The sequence below is a fragment of the Eschrichtius robustus genome, chromosome 19 (genome assembly GCF_028021215.1).
Source record: "Eschrichtius robustus isolate mEscRob2 chromosome 19, mEscRob2.pri, whole genome shotgun sequence".
Classification (NCBI taxonomy): domain Eukaryota; kingdom Metazoa; phylum Chordata; class Mammalia; order Artiodactyla; family Eschrichtiidae; genus Eschrichtius; species Eschrichtius robustus.
In genome coordinates, this window is record NC_090842.1 from 21,816,691 (window position 1) to 21,837,890 (window position 21,200).

At 43.4% G+C, this 21,200-nt stretch overlaps 1 protein-coding gene across 2 annotated transcripts in view; it reads left to right on the top strand.

The window, feature by feature from the left end:
• Positions 1 to 21,200, top strand: part of CDH11 (cadherin 11) — a 143,880-nt gene that overhangs the window by 39,510 nt on the left and 83,170 nt on the right. The window lies entirely within an intron of this gene.

Sequence of the window (21,200 nt, forward strand, 5' to 3'; positions counted from 1 at the left end):
GCTCAGTGAGCCCCAGAGAAGGAGGGTTTTCTTTTTCTGTCTGTCGGCATCACCCTGTAAAAGAGAAAAGAAGAAGCAAGGACAGCCATGCCTTTCAAGCCGGGATACAGGAATTGGAAGAGGGGTTTGTAGGCGATAAATCAAAGAAAATTGTCTAGAATTGGTACAAACGAAATTTGAGCTTAACAAGTGCTGGAGTGGTGAGGCAGGATTTGTGCTCCTCTAGCTGAAACGCAAGTACTGTACCTCCAGGGGGAAGGCAGCTTGTTGGCAAATTCTCAGAGGCACAGGAGTACTAATCTCATCCTGCCTGGGATCAGGGACTCGTAGCCTTTCTCAAAGGCAGAGCTCTAGGCAGTCAGTCAATGCCCCTTCTTTCCCGGCACACCTCCCTTACCAAAAATATTAGGTACTGTGTACTGAGCCCCACCACAAACCGGGCACTCGACTACAACAGGGGAAAATTACAAACAAGTGTATATCCAAAATTACAAACAAGTGGAGCTTCTTATTAATGTTCAACTTCTTGGGTGCTTTTCTTGGACTTTGGGAAAGGCAATGTTATTGTTTGTGTTATCATACAAAAGTACATATATATGAATTATCTCACAGCAACAATTTAACCTTCATGACAGTCCCCTAATCATGTCCATTTTATAGATGAGACTGCTTGTTCAGAGAGGTTAAACAGCTGCCTCAAGGTCACACAGCTATTTGGGACACAGCTGGTCCATTCAGTGCCATGTGATCTACACTGGCTTTGCAGTAGCACCTTGTCCAGGGACAGTATCCTGGGAGCATCGGGCTGTGCCCGTTTCATCAAAAGAGATAAATCTGCAGGGCTGTATTGCTTGTTAGTGGTAGATTCTCCTGAAATACCCTTTTAGCTATACTGTGAAAGCCAGTGATTCAAAGATCCTTGCCAAAGGATCATCATAAATCCTGTTCAGACAGAGAAATCCCTGAAGGAAGAAAGGTTCTTTGCAGTGGCCCACAGCCTGGAGCAATAGTGTCCAGAAGAGGGAAATTTGCAACAATGCTTGAATGAGAGCCGAGGGGCTTGTTGACATGGGCAGGGGCACAGATGGTCCCATAAGTAGGATTTGATGAAGAGTCCCCCTCCCCCACAGGAGAGTGGGTAAGGGCTTTTGGACGGTGTTGCTGAGTGGCCACTGTCACATGTGGATTCTTATAATCCTCGGCCTGAGTTGCTATGTCTCATTCAGAGACAAGCAAGCTTGTCTGATATTCTGTCCCAGACCTTGGTGAAAATTAAAGGCATGGCTGACAGCCACTTCTTCCAGTCTTCTTTTCTCCATCCTTTTAGTCTAGTGAGGCTGGCAGACCAGTCTGGCAGTACACACCCCCCAAATTGTGGAGAGATGAGCAGATCACCAGACACACAAGCTTTTCCTTCTGTGAAATCAGTCTGCTCATGTTTGCCAGGATCCACCATGTGCAGGACACAGGGATCTGTGTTAGAGGGTGTAGGATGCGAGGGAGGAGAACGGTAAACTTTGTGTGTGAGTGTGTGTGTGTGTGTGTGTGTGTGTGTGTGTGCATGTGTGTTTAGGGGTGCTTTCTTCCTTTTGAAAGGATATTTCCAGGTACATGCATTTTAATAAAAAATATATTAACCATTTCTTCCACCCAAGGATGGAAGATGCTTTAATATCACCATAATAAGTTTTGCATTATTCTGTATAACAATTAGGAAAGGCTTATACAGAGAAATACTATTCTGAACATATATTCTGAGACAGGGTTGGACTTGGAAACAGAGGTGAAAATTACACACAAGGGTACATCCATGGGAGCTTCTTATTAATCTTCAACTGCTTGGGTGCTTTTTTTGGACTTCAGGAAAAGTAATGTTATTTTTCATGCATCGCACATAAATCTATGTGAATTATCTCACAGCAACAATCCTATAAGGTAGACACCATTAGGATCACATTCTAAATTTTAAAAAAGAAGTTTCAGAGAGGTTAAGTCACATGCCTGAGGTCACACAGCTAATATGTGAAGGAACCATCACCTGGACCCCAGGTTGCTACGTCCAAAGCACCTGCGTTCTTGCTCCTCCCTGGAATTTTTTTTTTTTTTTTTTTTATAAACTTATTTATTTTATTTATTTATTTTTGGCTGCGTTGGGTCTTCGTTGCTGCGTGGGCTTTTCTCCAGTTGCGGGGAGCAGGGGCTACTCTTCGTTGCGGTGTGCAGGCTTCTCTTGTTGCAGAGCATGGGCTCTAGGCGTGTGGGCTTCAGTAGTTGTGGCTCACGGGCTCTAGAGCACAGGCTTAGTAGTTGTGGTGCACGGGCTTAGGTGCTCCGCGGCACGTGGGATCTTCCTGGACCAGGGCTTGAACCCGTGTCCCCTGCATTGGCAGGCGGATTATTAACCACTGCGCCACCAGGGAAGCCCGTCCCTGGAATTTTATTGAAGGGCAGTGAAAGAGTTAATTTGGGCATGTCGAACTAGTGCTGTTTTATTACTGTCATCAGCAACTTATTCCCTATGGAGCCTGGGTGTTTTTGCAGTGCTAACTGATGCACAGCCCCATCCTGTCCTTTGTGACATTCCTGTCCCTGCTTCCACAGCCAGGCAGAGGAACAAGGGAAATAGAAAGTTAAATGAACTCCCCAAAGGGCAGTCACCAGAAGTCAATGGGTATTTGCTTTATTCTATTTGTTTGATTTAGAACAAAACAAAACAACGAATGTTCCCTGCCTCTGGGTCCAAGGACTTAGCAGCAGATTTAACAACAGCGGTTCCCATGAATAATGAAAGAATTTCCAAGTTGTCTGAAAACGACCACGACATCAAAGAGACACACCAAAATGAAGCTCAGTAAATGTTCACTTCCTTTCCCCCGTGACCCAAGCCTCAGCAGCATCACATCCATCACCTGGGCTCTTATTAGATACGCAGGGCCTCGGCCCCCTCGCCCACACCTGCTGGAGCAGAACTACATTCTACTACTGTCCCCAGGTGACTTGCCCAGTACCGCCCAGCCAAGGCCAGGGCCAGGATGAAGTGAGGGAGTCACTCAGCAGGGTCTAAAATTTGAGTGTCCAAAAATGCAGTGATCAACATGAGCAATTATTTAATGCAATATTTTAAAAATGTTTTTAAAAAATTTTAAAGGTAGCTGGACATCTGCAGTATTCTCCTTTCTGGATCCTTGGGGGAGAGGGCAGGAGAAAAGGTTAGAGAAGGTCTGGCAGCTTTGATTTCTTGTTTTCTCTAGATAGTCTGAATTTTCAGCAAGAGAAATTGCATTGAGTGAGTTGTTTCTATTTTGGTCTGCATACCTCTATATTATTGGATTTTCCATAACTGTAATTATACACAAAGAATGTACCATTATAACCTGAACATTTAAGTTCCAAGTTCAGTTCGACTGCCAAACATAGGTCATACTAATGATGATGATAACGATCAAAGTAAGTAGGTAACGTTTATCGAGGCCCTGCTGTATGCTAAGTGCGTTACATGAATGAACTTATTTAATTTTTACAAGAACCCTAGGAGGGAGGTACCGTTTTTATCTCCACTTTAGAGATGAGGAGATGGAGGGATACAGAAGTTAGGTAGCTTGTCTGAGGTTGTCCAGTTAGTAGTAACTACCGGAGGTCGAATTCAGATCCAGGCAACTCACTCCAGAGACTGCTCTCTTTACTGCTTTACAAATCTACAAATAAAATCATGAAAAATGAATTTACATGGTATTCAAAGTTCTAAAGCAAATTTATGCACACTTTTTTTCCTTCAGTGTGCAAGTATTAGGTTGCCAAGTGTCTTTTTATTTTGAAAATGTCCCTTTTTACATTTTTTTATGTTAAAATGCTCTTTGATAAAACAATGAAATGAGAGTAATAGACGATAGTAGTTGCCTTTTAAAAATGTCCATAAAATTTTGGCTGCCATTTTCTTTTTAATTAAGCCAGGAGTGGGTTGGGGAGAAGAGGCTTTTTAGTTGGAGGGAGGACAAATATTTCAGGGTCCTCCTTGCTATGCTGGCAGCATCTATGAGCCCAAGTGGGCCCCATGTGGCCCTGCCCCGCCCCGTCTTTGCTTCTGCTGCGGCCCCGGCTCTCGCCTCTCCGGCTGGTGTCTGTGTGGAACTCATTAGCAGTGGGTGTGTGTCTCGCCACAGTGGCTCATTCTCAGGGCTGCCATCAGTGCCAGGGATCGGGGCCGCCTCTCTGGCTGTCCTGGGAGGCTGCCTCTCTGGGCTGTCCAGTACAAAGCTGGGCTGCACCCTCTCATGGCCCTGCAGACTTTGGTGTCCCCACAGGAGGTGTCCTAAGATCGAGGAGGGAAGGTGCCTTGGAGATGGCATTGTCACCGCCGGATCCTGCCTCTCAAGGAAGACTCTAGGTGGCCAACTGCTGCTCGGTGACCTTCGTGATGGTGGAGTGAGTAGGCACTGGATTTAACGCGCCTGGCCTCTCCATCTGCTAGCCCGGGGGGGAAGGTGCCAGCGACACTGGCCAGCCTGGATGAGGGACAGGAATAGCGGCACAGAGATCCCAGCAAAGGGAACTGGCTTTTGTGGACACAAGCTCAGTGCCGTTTTATCTATGCCTTGCCCACGCTGTTGCAGCTGTCCCCTCCGTACCTCTCTTTATGCTGTGCGCTATTTCTGTACCTGCTACTCACGTCCTGACCCCCATATGATTCAGGGTTTGTTTGTAATTCTGGCTTGGGCGTTGCTGCTGCCAGAGCCAAGGCTCAAGGCTCAGCCTGGACTGTTGGTCCTATGTTAGGAGTTTCCAAAAGTTTGTTTTGGCCCAGCTTTGAGAGAACTGGCGTGGGCTGGGCCCTGTTGCCAGATTGTCGTGCCTGGGGACATGCACTTGGGGCACTCTTTCCATCTCTGTCTTTGTCTGGTCTCCTCCTCATTAAATCTTCCTGGGTCAGTGGAGTTGACTACCAATTGGTGCCTGACCTACTTACAGGGAGCCACTACGTTCCCCTTTACTCATCATAATAAATGGATCATAACGGCTGGTTCACTGTGATTCAAAGTGGACTCTTATTTTAGAGTCCTTTCTACCTCCTTGGGGTGTGTATTTCTGCATGTGGATACATATATGTATTCATGTGTGTGGATGCATGTACATCCAGGTGTGTGGTGTGCGTGTGTGTGTGTGTGTGTGTGTGTGTGTGTGTGTGTGTGTGTGGTGCAGCTGCCTGAATGAAGGCTGGCGTTTTCCATTGCCATGTTGGGATTTTGCTTTTGGACAGCAGTCCTGTTGCTTTGTATAGAAGAATAGTTAAAGGGCTTGCTGTTTTCCCTGCGTCCATCTCCTTTCATTTTCTACTTGGAGCACCTTCTCTCAAGCCCGGGTGCTTACATTTTCTGCTCTTGGTGTCAGCTCTGTTTGCCTCTCTTCTGCCAAAGGGCACCACGGAGTTACTCAAAGGACCTTTTGAACTGTTTGTTCAATGAATGAAGAGCTCATTCGGGACAGTTACAGGGACGGCACATGCTTCCAACTGGTCCCTGACTCATGCCTTTTGGCTTCTGCCTCTGCTGATCTCAGAAGCCACATGGGATGTTGGTTTTGTCGGTGTATCCCGGTGTCTGACCTTTTCAACACCATTTTATCATGCATTTTGAAAGATACTTCCCCCTAACAAACTGCATTTATAAAGTAATAACCAATCTGTGTTCTCATTTTTAATTAATCATATATACATAATTGTCAATCAGAGTTTCCGATCAGTATGAGTTCATCAGAGTTAACATTTATTTACTTACCAAGCACCTTCCATATGGCTGACCTGTGCCAGGTGCTGGGGATAGAAAAGTGAACAAGATTAGCGGGAGTCTTAGTGGGAGTTTCCAATATATAATATTCCTGTTAACTCATCATTTTAATTTGGGTAAAATTTATTGAGCACCCTCTGTGTGTTTGGAGCGGTGCCGAGTGCCTCGAGTGTATCACCTCTTTACCTGCTCAGAGCGACCCGGTGAGTTAGGCATTAGAGACACACCACTTTTCACGTGAGGAAACTGACAAGAGTTACAGAGCTGAGTCATTCGCTCCAGGTCACACGTTTAATTACAAGGCAGAGGATTTGAACTCAGGATTATAATACTCTAAAACTTTCCCATGGATATTACAGTCACCAACTCCCTGAATTCCTTCCTTTTCTTTTCTACTGGGTAGGTGTTTGCTTTTGTGGGCAGGAGAGTGACCTACGTTTTCTCCATGTTCTACTGCTTCTAGTTGAGGGTTTTCCCCTCAGTTTTACTGAGATATAATTGACATATAACATTGTACTAGTCCAAGGTGTACAATATAATGATTTGATACATGTATACATTGCAAAATGATTACCACACTTAATTAACATCAATCACCTCACATAATTACAAATTTTTGTTCTTGTGATGAGAACTTTTAAGATCTACTCTCTTCGCAACTGTCAAATATATAATACATGATTGTTTGAAGTCTCTGTTTATAGTTTAGTTTGAAGTCTCTGAAAACCCTAAGTACAAATGAGTCTGTTGCCTCATAGAATAAATGGAGCTTCAAGTTTCCTAAGACATTCAACTTACTCACCTCCTGATTGCTTAGATGGGGAAGCTGAGTAGCAAAGGGGCTTGCCCATGGTCACACAGTGTCAGAGTCTGAGCTTGAACTCAGCACCCCTGATGTGCAGGCCAGTTGTGTTGATCACAGCACATTTCCTTGTTACTGGCTAATTTATTCTGAGCTAGGTGGCACATCTCAAGATATCTTCTGGGTAATTCTATCCAGGCGTGAGGTTAGAGCAGCCAAAATTAGATGATGATGCAAGCCCATTAAACACAAGGTCTAATTTTGTCCACCCCTTTGTCCCCAGTCTCCAGCATATTCCCACGTCCACCCTGGGATGTCAGCAGGTGTGTGTTGGATGAATGAACTGGATGAAATGAAGGGGGGCCTCCAGGGATAATCCTCTCGTGCTATCTTTTTGGTAGTTGCTGACCTCCCTTCTTGGATTCTTCTATACCACAGGGTACTTTAGAATCAAATTGATGGTATCAGTATTTAATTTGACACTTCGATGATTCAGTCATTTAGTATCGTAAACTATTTTCCTGTTTCTATTTTGGAATAAATTGGCTGGTTCTTTTGGTACCTCTTGACAGAATAGGTTTTGTTTTTTGTTTTTTTGGGTTTTTTTTTTTTTTTGGTTGTATGGGAAATTGATAGAGGGATCTCAGTTATTAGACCACTAGTTCACGTTGGGTGTGGCCAGCTCACATACCTTCCTTTCAAGAGAGACACTTCGAGTTGCATGATGAGACTACAAAATTACAAATTTATGTCTAGGACAGATAATATTTTTAAAAATTATAAAGAAATGAGGAAGAGAGGAAAAAAAACACCCATGGTTCATTCACTCTGACTCATAAATTGTCCTTATTTTTCTCCTCCCTTCCAGTACTCAACTTAGTCAGGAATATTTTTACATCATCATAATTGGAGTAAAGACTGTGTTTCATAATGAACCACATTGAAATAGCCCAACATGTTCTTCCACATTGCTTTACAATTCACATAATTTCAGCTTTGGGGAAGGACTGCTATTTCATGCAGGGCGTATACTGTGTCTTACTTAAAAATTGTCCTATTATAAGAAGGCAATTTTGGCTTTATGTGAATAGAAAGACGTAATTCTTATTGGGAATCTGGGTGAAATAAAACGGGATTAGAAAAGATTTGCAATACCTAGAAGGTGCTGTACTTCAAGTCAGTTATTCCATATCCACCAGCTTGTTAAAGCTCAAATGCTCTGTTTCCTTAATGAAAAAAAAAAAAAAAAAAAGAACACTTGAAACATGCATAGAGAAGCCTAGAATTGGTCAATACCAGAATTTTTTTGGTCCTTTTTCTATTTTTAATAATTCAGATAGTTAAGATGCCTTTAAAAGCAAGCATCTTTCCTAATTGCCAGGAGCATTTTCCTCATTTCTGAAAATGGGTAGCATTTAACTGGCAGGCAAAACAACCAAAGCAATAAACATTGAAAGCTAAGTACTTAGGAAAGCTAACCTGGTCTTTAAACTTCTTCAGGAAAAACAATCAGAAAGGCAGAAAACGGTTGAAGTAAATCCACCTGCTCACGTTCAGGTCAAAAACCTGTAAGGATTAGTCCTTAGAGGAAGTTATGGGGCTTTAGGGGATGAGGCTGCAGAAGTGATCTGGTGACGAGCTGACTTGGAAGAGAAGGTTGGGAGCGCTTTCACTAATTCTGTTTGTGTCGTAATTCGGCAAGGTCACTGGAGAGGATCTTCCTTAGGCCACTAAAAATAGACAGTCTAATAGATCCAAGCATGCTGTCATCTTTCCTCTCCTTTCCTTTCGTCGTGTCTTATTTGGGGAGCTCTCTTCATTCTTCTCACCCGCCTGCCTCCTCTGTAACTCTGTGTTTGCTTTGGATAAGCCATTTGTCCCCGTGTGTCGGGCATGAGAGGGAAGGCAGGGAATGTCAGGACACCCACTCACCTTGCAGTTATCAGATCCATCCTTCCTTCCATCCTCCTTCCCTCCCCCTACCTTTCTGTCTCACCTTAACTTGGCCCCCAATTCTGTGTGTTTATCTCTGCAAAGAAACTGGCACATAGAACTACTCAATATGTAATTACTGAATCAGTGAAAGAAAGAATAAATGAATGAATGGTGAGAGCTGTGGAGAAGGCAGTGTTCTAGTGAGGGAAGAGTGGGGCCAGGAAGACCTCTCCCTCCCTTCAGTGTACATCCCATTACTGTTGTAATACCCTCCTCTTTCCACTCCCTTGTGCCCACCCCCACTTCCTATGTAATATGTCACCTGTTCACATATGTGTTCCCTCTGTCTAGTCATCTGTCTGTTGTTGTGTACATCTGTCCCTATCTAAACATGCACATCCACTCAGCATGAGGTTCTGTAAAAATTCCAAGGAGTCATTTAACTCCTGGGTTCATTATTTCTATTTTTTCCCTCTTGATTCTGTGAATTTCATGCAGATTTTTGTGAATAAAATCTTACTCCCAACCCTGCTATGTATAAAATGGACAAAACAGAGCCTGTGTGAATCAAATAGAAGAAAGGAGAAAGATGTGGGGATCCCAGAACCCTCCACCCATACTGCCCTCACCCACCATAGCCTGCAGTAGCCTTTGGGGTATCTGGGAATTACCCAGTCTCTGCTAAACACAATTAATAGAATCACTGGATTAGATCACCACTGAGTTTCCATTTTGCCCTTACATCCTGTGATTTCTGATGTCCCTCAAACTTCAAGTCTGCGTCTCTGTGTTTAAGGTTTGTAGCAAATGCAGATAATCATGCAGTGGGTGCTATAGGAGCTATAATTAACGCAGACAACAGAGCTTCCACTCTTCATTAATCTCACAGGGACTGGGGGTGGCAGACAAATGTAATTATTCCCTAAAACAATGAGGTATCCTAGGACCTAAGGCCAGAATGGCTGATAAAGATTGTAAGCAGTAGGTATTGCCTCTCATTCCATCAAATACTGATTGAGCATCACAGCTGATTTAAAGGGATCCTAAGATTAAAACCATTTAAAATTTTCTGTGTCATTCGTCACTAATTGTTTGCTGTTTATTTTTCTGTTCACTTCCTAACTCTGCCACTGGGTGAAAGCTCTGCAGAAACAGCAGCTTTGATGTTTGTACTCTAGGGTCTTGAGCAGGATCTGGCACATAGTAGATACTCAACAAACACTGATGGACAGGTTGAATGGTTGGTAGGGACGATGCTGTGAAGAGCTGTGGGTGCAAAGTCGGGAAAGGAAGGTGAACTATCAGAAGGCAATCATTTTGTTAGGGCCTTGGGGAACAAGAAGTTTATAAAGATGAAAAGATGAAAATGCATTCTGTGTAAGGCAAAAGCGGGAGCAAAGGTAGGGAAGAGTGAGATCATACAGTAAGTTGAGCAAAAAAAGATCAGTTCCTGGAAGGAGCTGCCCCAGGTGAAGCTGAAGGCCGGCTCAGCTCGGTCATGAAGGGCCTTCCCTGGGGGTCGGGGTGAGGTGAGTATGGAAGCCCTGGAGTCAGATTGCCTGGGTTTGAAGCCTTATAAGCTGGGAGACTGGGGTACATTAACTCAGCCTCTCTGTTTTATGTTTCTCCATTTTCAAATTAATGTGACGATCCAGGTAAGCACAGGACCTAGAACAAAGCGGGCTTGCTTGTTGTTAAAAACAGAAGAGGCCAACCCAAGGAGACATCCGATGCTTTGAAATCAGGAGTGGCACAAGCAGACTCGTGGTGTAGAGTGAGCACGTAGCAGCGTGTGGAGGATGGACTGGCTCTCAAGTCCTCCTGCGAGAAAGATGCTGCCTGCATCCTCCCCCAACCCCCTCCTTCCCTTACCTGCTAGAGACTCTGAGTGTCCTCCATGTGCCGGCGCTGCCAAATAATTCTAGTTCCATTATGTTTACTCTCAGGATATTGCTCGTTGCCTAAGGCAGGGTCATCTGTGTGAGAACCAATGGGATAAATAACTGTCTGGCATCAGTATCTGGAATGGCTGTGATCTAACTGAGGACCAGTTCTCCCTTCATGGGCATGTGGTCTTGCACCTGATGGTGTTTTCCTGTCCCTTTGTGTGACGCAGCCCTGCCAAGTGTATGACTTCTTAGCCAGAGCTCTGCCTGTGAACCCTGGTTCAAATTATTTTATGCTGTCATCTCTCCTTTTCTCACTTTTGTTATGTAAAGCAATACTATATGTTTTCTGTGCTATATGCGTCTTTGCAGGCAGCCTTAAATTCCCTTTGGAATAAAATGGGATGTGCGTAAAAAGCATGACATGAATTGTAGAGAGAGGCAGGGTGGGTTCTGTGCCCAGTGAGTTTTCAACCTAGCTTCTTCTCCAGGAAGACCTAGATTCCTGGAGATTTCTAGACTCTGCTCTCACCTCCACCACCAGGTGGGGACTGACATTTTGTCTCTTCCTGTCATTCTGCCTCTGCCCTTGGAAGAGAACCAAGGTCATTCTCCTCACACATATGATCTGACACTGGGTATTGATGAGGATCCTGCAGAGAACCTGTGGGATGTCTGGGGCAGGGTCTCTGTGGGCCCCGCTCCTTACCCACTTCCCACTCGGGGCCTCGGTCTCTCCTTCCGTAAAATAACTGCAGCGTGATGAATCAGTGTCCCCCTCCTTCAGTCATTCATGTTTGTCTTTACAATATCTGGGTACCACCCACACTGTTATTTACTTAATATTTTCTTTTGACTCATTCTGCTTCCCTTAAATATTTTGAAAGAAAATTATATCATTATCATTGATGGCAAACTAGTACCTCTTATCAAAAACAGAAGATAACCCCCAAATAGATAAAATTAAAAGGAAACTATATAGTTGAGTCTACTCTGAGCCTGAGAGTGCCTTTTCTGTTAAAAGAGAGATTTGCTCAGGAATCACTGCGAACGGAGACATTCCCTTTGCTGAGATTAGGATTGAAAGGTAATTGAAAAGGTACTTCTCTGCTTCCTGATTCATTGTCATTTAATGCCAATAATAATAATAATAGTAATTTGTTGGGCCCCTATTGTGTCAGGCATTGCACTATTTTTTGTATGTCTTTATATAGAGTCTGTATAACAGAAAAGTGATACATTTTTTATCATGATGATGTTGACGAATATTTGGTGAACAATTAATTTGTGCCGGAAACAGTAGTATACTTTACATGTATTATCTCATTTGTCCTCACCACCAGGGGCTCTGTGCGGTGTTGTAGTGCCCGTTTTACAGGTAAGGAAACAGTCCTAAGTCACGGAGCCGGTGAGGAATCAAGCCCCATATTGGGAACAGGCAGGACTCTGAGTTCACACCCCAGCAGAGGCTGCGCTTCCTGCCAGGGTCTGTCTAATCCACAGTGTGGCCCCCTGCTCTCTTCCTGCTTGCTGGGTGACACGCCCACTTGGTTTGGCTCCTGGACAGGGTCTTCTGGCTTTCTGCAAGGTGACCAGACCATCTTGTCAGGGACCGTGAAACCTGGCTGTGTTTACACGTCTCCCCAAGAGCTAAAGGAAGACTTTGTTTGCCCTCATGATCTCCTGCACATATGCAGTGTCCTCTTAAAGATGGCTTCATCATGATACCAGGTTTGCCCCATGAAAACACAAACTCATAACGACTATTAGAGAGGGAAAGATCCTAGAGATCTTCTAGCTCACTATTTTCCAACTGTGGTCAGAACTCTGCTGGAAGGAGTTGGGCTGCTTTTAGCTGGGGAACTGATTTTTTCAATTACAGAATTCTGTAGACTCAGAATAGGAAAGGACCTTACTGACCATCAAGTCCAGCCTGGTCCCCAGGGTCAAAATTTTGTATAAGTTGCTGGATAAGGAATGTGGTTTAAATATTTTAAGAAATAAGTGATCAACATGTTAATAGTGTGTGTGTGTAACTTACACACTTACAGTTTCACACAGCTACAGATATCAAAGCCCAGATATCAAAGCCAGATATCCAGCCCAGGCTGAATTTTGAAAACCTGTTTCAAAATTCAGCCTGGTTTTCTTGGCTGAAGCCTTAAGACAGAGATTTAATAAGTGGATATTGCAGTGGAGGACCTCACAGAGCTTCTGATTTGAGTACAAATAGGACCATGTGCCTGTCACTTCCACACTAATGATCCAAACCCAGTCTAATAAGATGACCCAACTCTACACAACTGTGGACAATGCCACTTTTCTCTTCATTTTCCGTTCTTATCATTGAAATTGGTAAAAATGGACTTCACTTGTAATCATTTGAAAATTTTTTTAAAAGATGAAAAGAAAGAAAGGGATGATGGTGTGTGTGGGTGTGGGTGTGTGGGTGTGTGTGTGGGGGGGGGGGGTGTGGGTGTGTACATCTGCCTGGGAGGAGAGTCCAGGGGGAAGAGCCTAGATAAAGCTTCCTACGAGGATATTAGATTCTTGACATTGGCATGTGATTTTTCCCAAGATCTTTAAGAATGTCAAAATTGGTTCACACAAGTAGAGAATACTATTCCACCAATAAAGTGCAGCAAACTATAGCTGAAACATTTTAATGGCCCACTTCCCCTGCTGAACCTGAATGAATCCAGTGTACCTAATGAGGTGTGATAAGGATGCAGAGCGCCTGCTAGACTCGCTTGCTGGCTCGCATCAGCCTCTCTATGGCCAAATTCATATTTGTTCCTGGAGAAAATTTCAAGTCACCACCTAGTGTGGGCCTTCATTGGCACCTGTACACAGGTGGGACTTTGGTATTAGGGACTCATACTGGATCATTTGTTCAGAAGCTATTTGGGAGCATTAGTTTGTGCCTCTCTCCACTTGATTTACAGTAAGCAAGAAAACATTCATGCTTCTTGCCCTTGTGGAGCTTGTAGACAATTTGAATTTGTACAGCTTGTATCTTCAGAGTAAGTGTCTAAGAAGAGATAACAAAACGACATTTTCTTTTTCTTAATTTAATTTCACATTGCAAAAGGACAGTCCCACGTAATTTTGAGAAGCCTGTTGCTTTCTGAGTGTAATGGCCTCAGAGAGAACCCCCTCCTATTATATCATAAATCAGTCTCATTGCTATGGCCAGTGCAGCTTACTCTTTTTACTATGAGAAGACAGTAGGAGGCCGTGACTATTTCTAACACATAGCATTAAGTCTGCAGTGTGTGTGTGCGTGCGTGCGTGCGTGCGTGCGTGTGTGTGTAAATACTCCCCTGACTTTGTGAATATGAAGAGTTGCAAATAAGTGGCTTTCTTGGTTGTATGGAAGTTGCTCAGATTTGATGAAACACTAGAGATACTGTTTCAGGCCTTGGGTCATAGTCGGAGGTCTTTGCTGTTATCATTTCATTTGGGGGTGGTGCTTCATCAATGTTTGCTCTCTCTCTCTCTCTTCCTCTCTCCCTCTCTCCCTCTCTCTCTGTCTCTCTCTGGCCTGGTAAAGTGATGCATTCCTTGATCTTTTTTTTTTTTTTTAATCATTGGACTATTTCCCTAAATTAGTGCCCTAATTTATGTCTGGAGAAAATAGTTGAGTGTAGCTGTTGGATGAATTGCTATACATTCAAGCTGCCTGTGTCCTGGCTTCCCCGTTTAGTGGCTTTGTGAATGAGGGCAACTTTATTCAACATTTCTGTGCCTCAATTTCTTAGTTATGAAATCTAATCATAGTACTTGATGTATCAGATTGTTATAGGATTAAATTATATATTATAGGAAAGGACTTAGCCCAGGACCTGGCACGTTGCAAACTCTCAGTAAATGTTAGAAATCATCTCACCTGTTTGGATTAAGTTGTGTCTACATGACACGCAGCTCCTGGGGGTGTTGAAGAGCTGAAAGAGTTAGCATCACATGTACGTGACTATAATCATGCCCTTAAGTCCTCAAAGATGATTAAATGCTTCACTTGGCATCAGAGGTATTTGGGAAATATCGATCACACTTTTTCAAACTCAGTACATGTACAAACACATGGATTTACTGTCAGTCACTCAGGAAGTACCTATTGGTTACCCAGTCTTGTTAATAGCCAGTTGCTTACAAAATGATAGTCTATTTTACCGATCTTAACTATTTTAAAAAACAAAGCGGACAGCTCCATATTACTTTTATCAAGGCTGAATAATATGGGCCAAGTGAGTATATTATTATACCCCTTTGAAAAAATTACGAATTTTATCTGTCATTTGACATCAAGTAGATAAAAAGGCAATAGACTTTCAGTGTTTCAAAATTTTACAAATACAGTTTTATGGTGGTTCTCTGTTTCACCTCTACCATTTCTCTATTTCTCCAATAGGCCAAGCCCTTTAGAGGGTGAGCAGGCTGACCCAGGCCAGACAAAAATGAGTATAAGATGTGATTTCTGTCTTCAAGGAGCTCAAAGCTTCCTTGAATGCAATGTTGGAAGGGGCAGACAGCCATAATAACAAAGAACTCTACCCGTGGGAGAAATCAAGACGTAATACGGAGTTCTGACGGAATCTGGAAGCCCTCGAGTCCACCACAGGGAGCAGGGTAAAGTTCCAGCACAGTTATACCAACAGTGAACGGGAGGAGAATTCAGCTGAGGGAACAGTATGTGCAGGGAGGAGCAGAGGTGCTTAGCCTGCCGGGCTCAGGGAACAGCAGGTCTTACCTGGGCAGGAGGTGAGGCCAGGACAGACAAGCGAGAAATGCGTGAGCTCCGTCGCCCAGTGCGGGCATTTCCTGACCTGGTAGGGAACCATTTAGAGTTTAAATATTCTCGAATTCTTTACGTAAAGATTGCTGTCCTTCTAAGAAGTAGGTGGCTCCTACCAGAAGGAAGTTTCTGTCTTGTCCTGTGCGTTACTGTCAAATGTTGAGCTATTTGTTCATTCACGGCAAGGAGACAAATAAGCTAAATAAACTATGGCAGAGGTAAATACTGTTCCAGAACAGATGTGATTGTGTGTGCCCTACTTGCTTTGTTGACTCCAGCAATTCTTTCTGAAAGTTTTCCAAATGACCCAGTAGATATCCCAGAAATTCTCCTGAAGTTGGGTTATATTTATTTTTATTTGCTTGCCGCCTCCTCCTTACCCGCCTCCCACCAAAAAAATAAATAAATAAAAAGTAAAATTGCTGCTATTTTAGGGCAAAAATAAAATATACTCTCTTGGAGAAAGGCTTTTTATTTTCCTTCGATTCTAAGTGTTCCTGGGTTCTATAACAATATAAATAGACTTAAGTGTGTGTGTGATTTTTATAGTGGATGTGTTTAGCTTTTCCCCCTTTTCTGATGTTGAATTCCTTTTTTATCCAGATTTTTATAGAGGATGTGTTTAGCTTTTCCCCCCTTTTCTGATGTTGAATTCCTTTATTATTCAGTAGAGAAATCATCATGGCAAAGTGGGAAGGCAGATCTTTGGGAGCATGGGAAATTTAGATTTGCATTCCCATTCTGCTGCTAATTAGCTTTGTTATCTTGGGCAAGTTATTTAACTTCTCTGAGGTTTAACTCCCTTCTCTTTTAGGAGGTAGGAACGGAATAAAACAAGCCCCGCCCAGTGCTGCTGGGAAGATTAATTAAAAGAAAAATGCACGTACAGGCACCAAGGCTATATATATTGGGGATATGTAGTGGGTGACAAATAAAACTGGAGCTCCCAGTATTGCAAGTGTTAATATGTTAAAGGGGAGAAAGCGAAACTCCATCATTTAGGCGAGAAATAGGGATAAAATGTAGAGTAGCAGGAGGTTTGCTCATATGCTAGATGACTGTTTGTTTATTCATTTCCCAAAGATATTACAAAGGCTGTGAATATTTATTTAGTTCTGCTCCCAATAGCCCTTCTAATAGGGAATTATTTGGGTACAACGAAAGACATTTGTAAATGCGGCTGATAAGACTGACACTGGACAAGGAGTGTTTTGTTGGACACAAGAATTCTATTGTCACTGGCTTCAGTTGTCAAGTGCCCGGGGAACCCAGAATTTATGGTGACAGCACAATGGGCCTTTCAGGGCCCAGCAAAAGAGCTGTGAGATCCCGCTCCCCGGCTTTTCAGGGCTTCTAATCTTTTTATCGGGCCCGGACAATGCCGGATTCAGCTGCTGCCTGCGCCTCCTGACTGTCCATTGGCCATCAGGTATTGTGCGGTAATTACCATGGTGACAATGGACTCTCTCTACACCAGTCCATCGGTGCTTTGGAAAACGGCGAAGGTTGTCACTTTGTATTAGGTGCCTCTAAAGGCATGGCTTACTTAGAAAAACTACTAAAGAGAAATAAAGATAATCATGCTAAGAGTTTGATTTAAAGGGCCACTGTGTCAAATCCATTTGGAGCCCAGGAACTCTTTATGGATGTTTTCCCGTAATTACAGCCAGACGCTGGGCGTCATCCCTGCACAAGCAGTGAGTAGCCGGCCTTCGAGATTTTGCAGGGAGCCCTGAGCTGTGGGCAGCTGGCAGCCCTTAAAGTCCTATGGGAGCAGAGGTCTAAGCTGAGCCATTGTACTTTGAGGGATCCCTGAACTTCTTTAAAAACTCAGTTTCCTCATCTGAAAAGGAATGGTGTGGAAAAATGCTTATAGATTAATATTAATTATATATTCCATGAATGTATATTAATATATGCAAATATATGATTATTAATCAATATCTGAAAGCTTATCCGTCTACCATAGGGCTTTGTGAACAGCAAATATACAATAAAAGGTAAAACTAATTTTTTAATCATGCACAATTGAAAAAGCACAATCTATACCTTTTCATAACCACAGCTACTAATCATTGAGTGCCTACTCTAAGTGAGGTATTGTATTTATTATCACTATTCTTTACACTAATCCTACAAAAGAGTTATTAATATCCCCATTTTATAGTGAAGAAACTGAGGCTCAAAGAGTTCTTGCCAAGTCAAATTAGCTTGGAAGAGGCAAAGCCTGGATTTTAAGTCCTGTCCCCTCACACTTAATAGCTTCTTCCCTCATTTTTTTTTTTAATCGTAATCTACAAATTTATCTTACAAAATATGCTTCACCATATGGTTTTGGAAGTTGGGCGATAACAGGAAAGAAAAACACCCAGTGGTGAGTATTTAATTGGGTTTATTCATCCCTTCAACAATGTCAGGAACATGTGACACCCATAACAGGAAGAAGCCCCCATTTGCAGGGAACCCAGGCTCTACTGCCTGTGCCCCTTCTCCTGTCTGCAGAGCAAGAAAAACACACAGCAATATCAACAAAACAACTTGATGTTTCTAGACCAACAGAAAATTATATGGCCTTTGCTTGACTTCTTTGCCCAATAAAAGTTTCAAAAACCTGATATTTTATTGTTTAATAGTAATGTATTTAATCATAGTTTGTATTACTCAGCTCCATACCAAAATATCTCAAATTCCCCGTTGTGTTGTTATACCAAAAAGTAGAAATTATGTTATCACATCCTAGAGAAACGGGCATAATTTACCCGGGGAAGTAGGTCTCGTTGTGGGTTCTTAAAGCTGGCAGGAAAGGAGTAGATTTTTTAGTGATTTGGTCTGCTGCTTCCTTGCTCTATGAATTTGGGTATTTACCACTTAGCCTCAGTTTTTTTCACCTGTAAAATGGAGCTGTCACTCTCTCCTTGGGCTACCCTGCTCCACTCGATGGCAATTCTTTCCCTTTTATCCCCATCACCCCTGTGTCATACCTATATACACAGTTAGCGGCCTGAGGATCCTGAAGCATGCACTGATGGAGTAAGTGGGGTGGGGACTATTTTAATCTAATTCACATATACTTTCAGCCCTTATCCTCCCCCACAGCACTATATGTTGGTGTTTTTGTTGCTGGAGTGCTGTTGACAATGATCCTGGCACACGCCTGGCTGGGCTGAGCCCACGTTCCAGAGGAAGACCCACACATGGAGAGCTGTAAGCCAGGGTATTTGATTTGGAGCAGAAATCCTAAGAGAGGGATGGCAGCATGACTCGTGAGTCAAAGGGAAGGATGTGGCTCTGCATGTACTGAGTCTTCAAGACAATCAGAGCTCAGCAAAAGAAATTTGCCACAATCACATCCCCATCTGTCCCTGAGTTTCCTCCTTGATTTTGATATGCTTGCCAAGTATTTTCTCCATCCCATTTTACACCTTTTACTTCATGGTGTTCCTTTTCCTGATTTCTCAGTCTCTGAACTAATATGTGGCATGGAGTGTCTGCGCCTCCAAAAGGTTCAGTACTATGGGTAGCTGAGCACAGCAATGGAAGGGGCTGGTAGAGAGCAGTGGTTCCTGTACTTGAAGAGGGCCCGTGATGGCATGCAAGCCTTGGGAAATGAAGGGAAGATGCCCTGAGAATAGGTAGGAGTGGGTGCAGCAGGGCTGCGTTGTATTTTTCTGTCTCAAAAGGGACCACATGATTCCAGGCCTTGGAGGAGTCATTAGATGTGGGGCAGGGCTGGGGGGAGAGGGAAAATGAACATTCCAACCAAGAACACCAATGCAGAAAGAGAACACCTGCACTATACCTGCCCAGCCCTCTCAAACCTAATGAACTCTTTTTTTCCCATCAATTCTGTTAAAAGCACAAAAACAACTTAGACTTCTTCTGTTCATTTTTTTCTAAGAAAGATGGTATAATCATATACTACAGACATTGTCCACAGAACCCAAAGCCCCTCTTTCTCAAATGTTTGCAGTGATCAGAATTCATAGACAATTCACCCATTTATTTTTGCTTTCCTTCCAAGGCTCTTAATTGTCAGTGCAAGCTTTTGGTGAAAGGAGTTTTAAAGGGGATATTTTGCAGGGAGGTAAAGAATGCAAGGTCAAGTGGGAGTTCAATTCGTTTTTATAGATTTGAGAAGTAAACTTTTAAAAGCACAATGGCTGTATCATGAACTGATTGGAGACCAGAGAAGAAACACAGGCTATGAAGTCTGCACTGCTGGATTCTGATCCCACCTTGGGTGTTATGGGCTGTACACCTCGGGCAAGAGTTTGACCTTTTTGAGTGGTGGGGTGAGATACCCTGATGAGTTCATGATACCCAGAGTGGATATATGCATTTAAAGAGAATACATTGGTAAGGACTGCAGTAAATGCCGGTTCCATCCCTGTTTATGGTCTCCTATTTATCCATTTCTGGGTAACATTCCACCCCCAAATTTAGTGTCTTATAACAACTATTTATCATTACCTCTTACAGTTGAGTTGAGTGAACTCTTCTGGGCAGTTGTTACTTGGGCTCTCATGCTGTGTAGTCAGATGGCTGGAGTCACATGAAGGTTTGAGTGGGTTGGATGTCCAAGATGGCACCTGGACTTACCATCTGGCTCTTCAGCTTGGATGCCTGGAACAGCTAGAGATGGCTGGGCTTATCTCTCGCTCTCTGTGCAGCTTCTCCACATGGCTAGCTGGAGCTTCCTCACAGCATGGAGGTCTAGAGCATTCAGACTTCAGACATGGCAGCTGACTTCTCCCAGAGCAAGCTTTCCAAGAACACAAGACAGGTTACCAGGTTTTTATGACTCAGCTTCTGAAATCATATAGTATCACTTTTGCAGTGTTGCATTGGTTACCCAGAGGCAACTCAGAGTCACATGGAAGGGGACCACATAAGGGCATGAATGTCTGGGCGTGTGATTCATTGGGGGAGGGTTGCTGGAAACTGGCTACAATGTGGTTGCAAGTTGGGTCCTTCCTCATCAGTTATGTGCTGAATGAACTGCCCCCTGTGACTCCATGTGCATCTTTTTATGACTCCATGTGCATCTGCTACTCTATCTTTGACATCCTGGAAATAGCACACCTTAGGACAGTTTTCCTGTTCTTGATACAGTCACCAAATCAAGGAGCCATGAACAGATTTCAGTAGATGTACAGTTCATCCTCAGCCCTTCACCAGAGGGTTTTTCACATGTTGTTGTTGTCCTTGTTTGTTTTGGAGACAGCATTGTGTGTGAGGAGCTGTTAGGTGGAACCAAGACGAAGCAAGGAAAAGTGGATTTAGGAAAAATGAAGGATAACAAAGTCAAAGTAAGAAGCTATTTAAGCCCTTAATGCAGCCCGAGTTGATCCTAGAAGGTAGAAGTTCTGGAGAGGAAGGACATTCAAGAACTCCTTTATGCTGTTGTGTCAGGGACGCTATGCCAGCCGCACCTTCCTTGGTTCAGTGCCTCGGTTTTGGAAGACGACAGCTGTTCAGACACTCCATATTCCTCTCTTCATTCGTTCAGCAAATATACATTGAACAGCTGCTCTGGGCTAGGAAACGTGTTAGACACTTCAGGAGACGTGAAGATGAATCAGACCCGAATCCAGGCAGAACACAGCCCCACACAGAAACTCCAGAATGTGGTGCAGAGCAGGAGGGGGGCGGAGAGGAATGTCGCCTTGACAAAGAATTGCAGCTCTGTCAGCCCAGTGCTCTGCTTTGCCAGCATGGGGATGACATCTCCTATCACAACTGCCACCACTGTCACTCTTTGCCCTTGAGTCTGTCATTCTATGAGGATTCGACAGCACCAGAACAGTGCTTCTCCCTTTAGGAGGGAAGGAACTTGCTTTGGACGCCAGTAAAATGTGGATTCTATCAGCAACCGGCTCTAAGACTTCCTGTCTCCCCTACAGGTTTGTTGTTAGTGCTAGTGCAGATGCGTGTAAAGTATGTAGCATATTATAAGAAGTTGGATGTATGACTGCTTTTATCTTTGTTATCAAAGTTCCAGA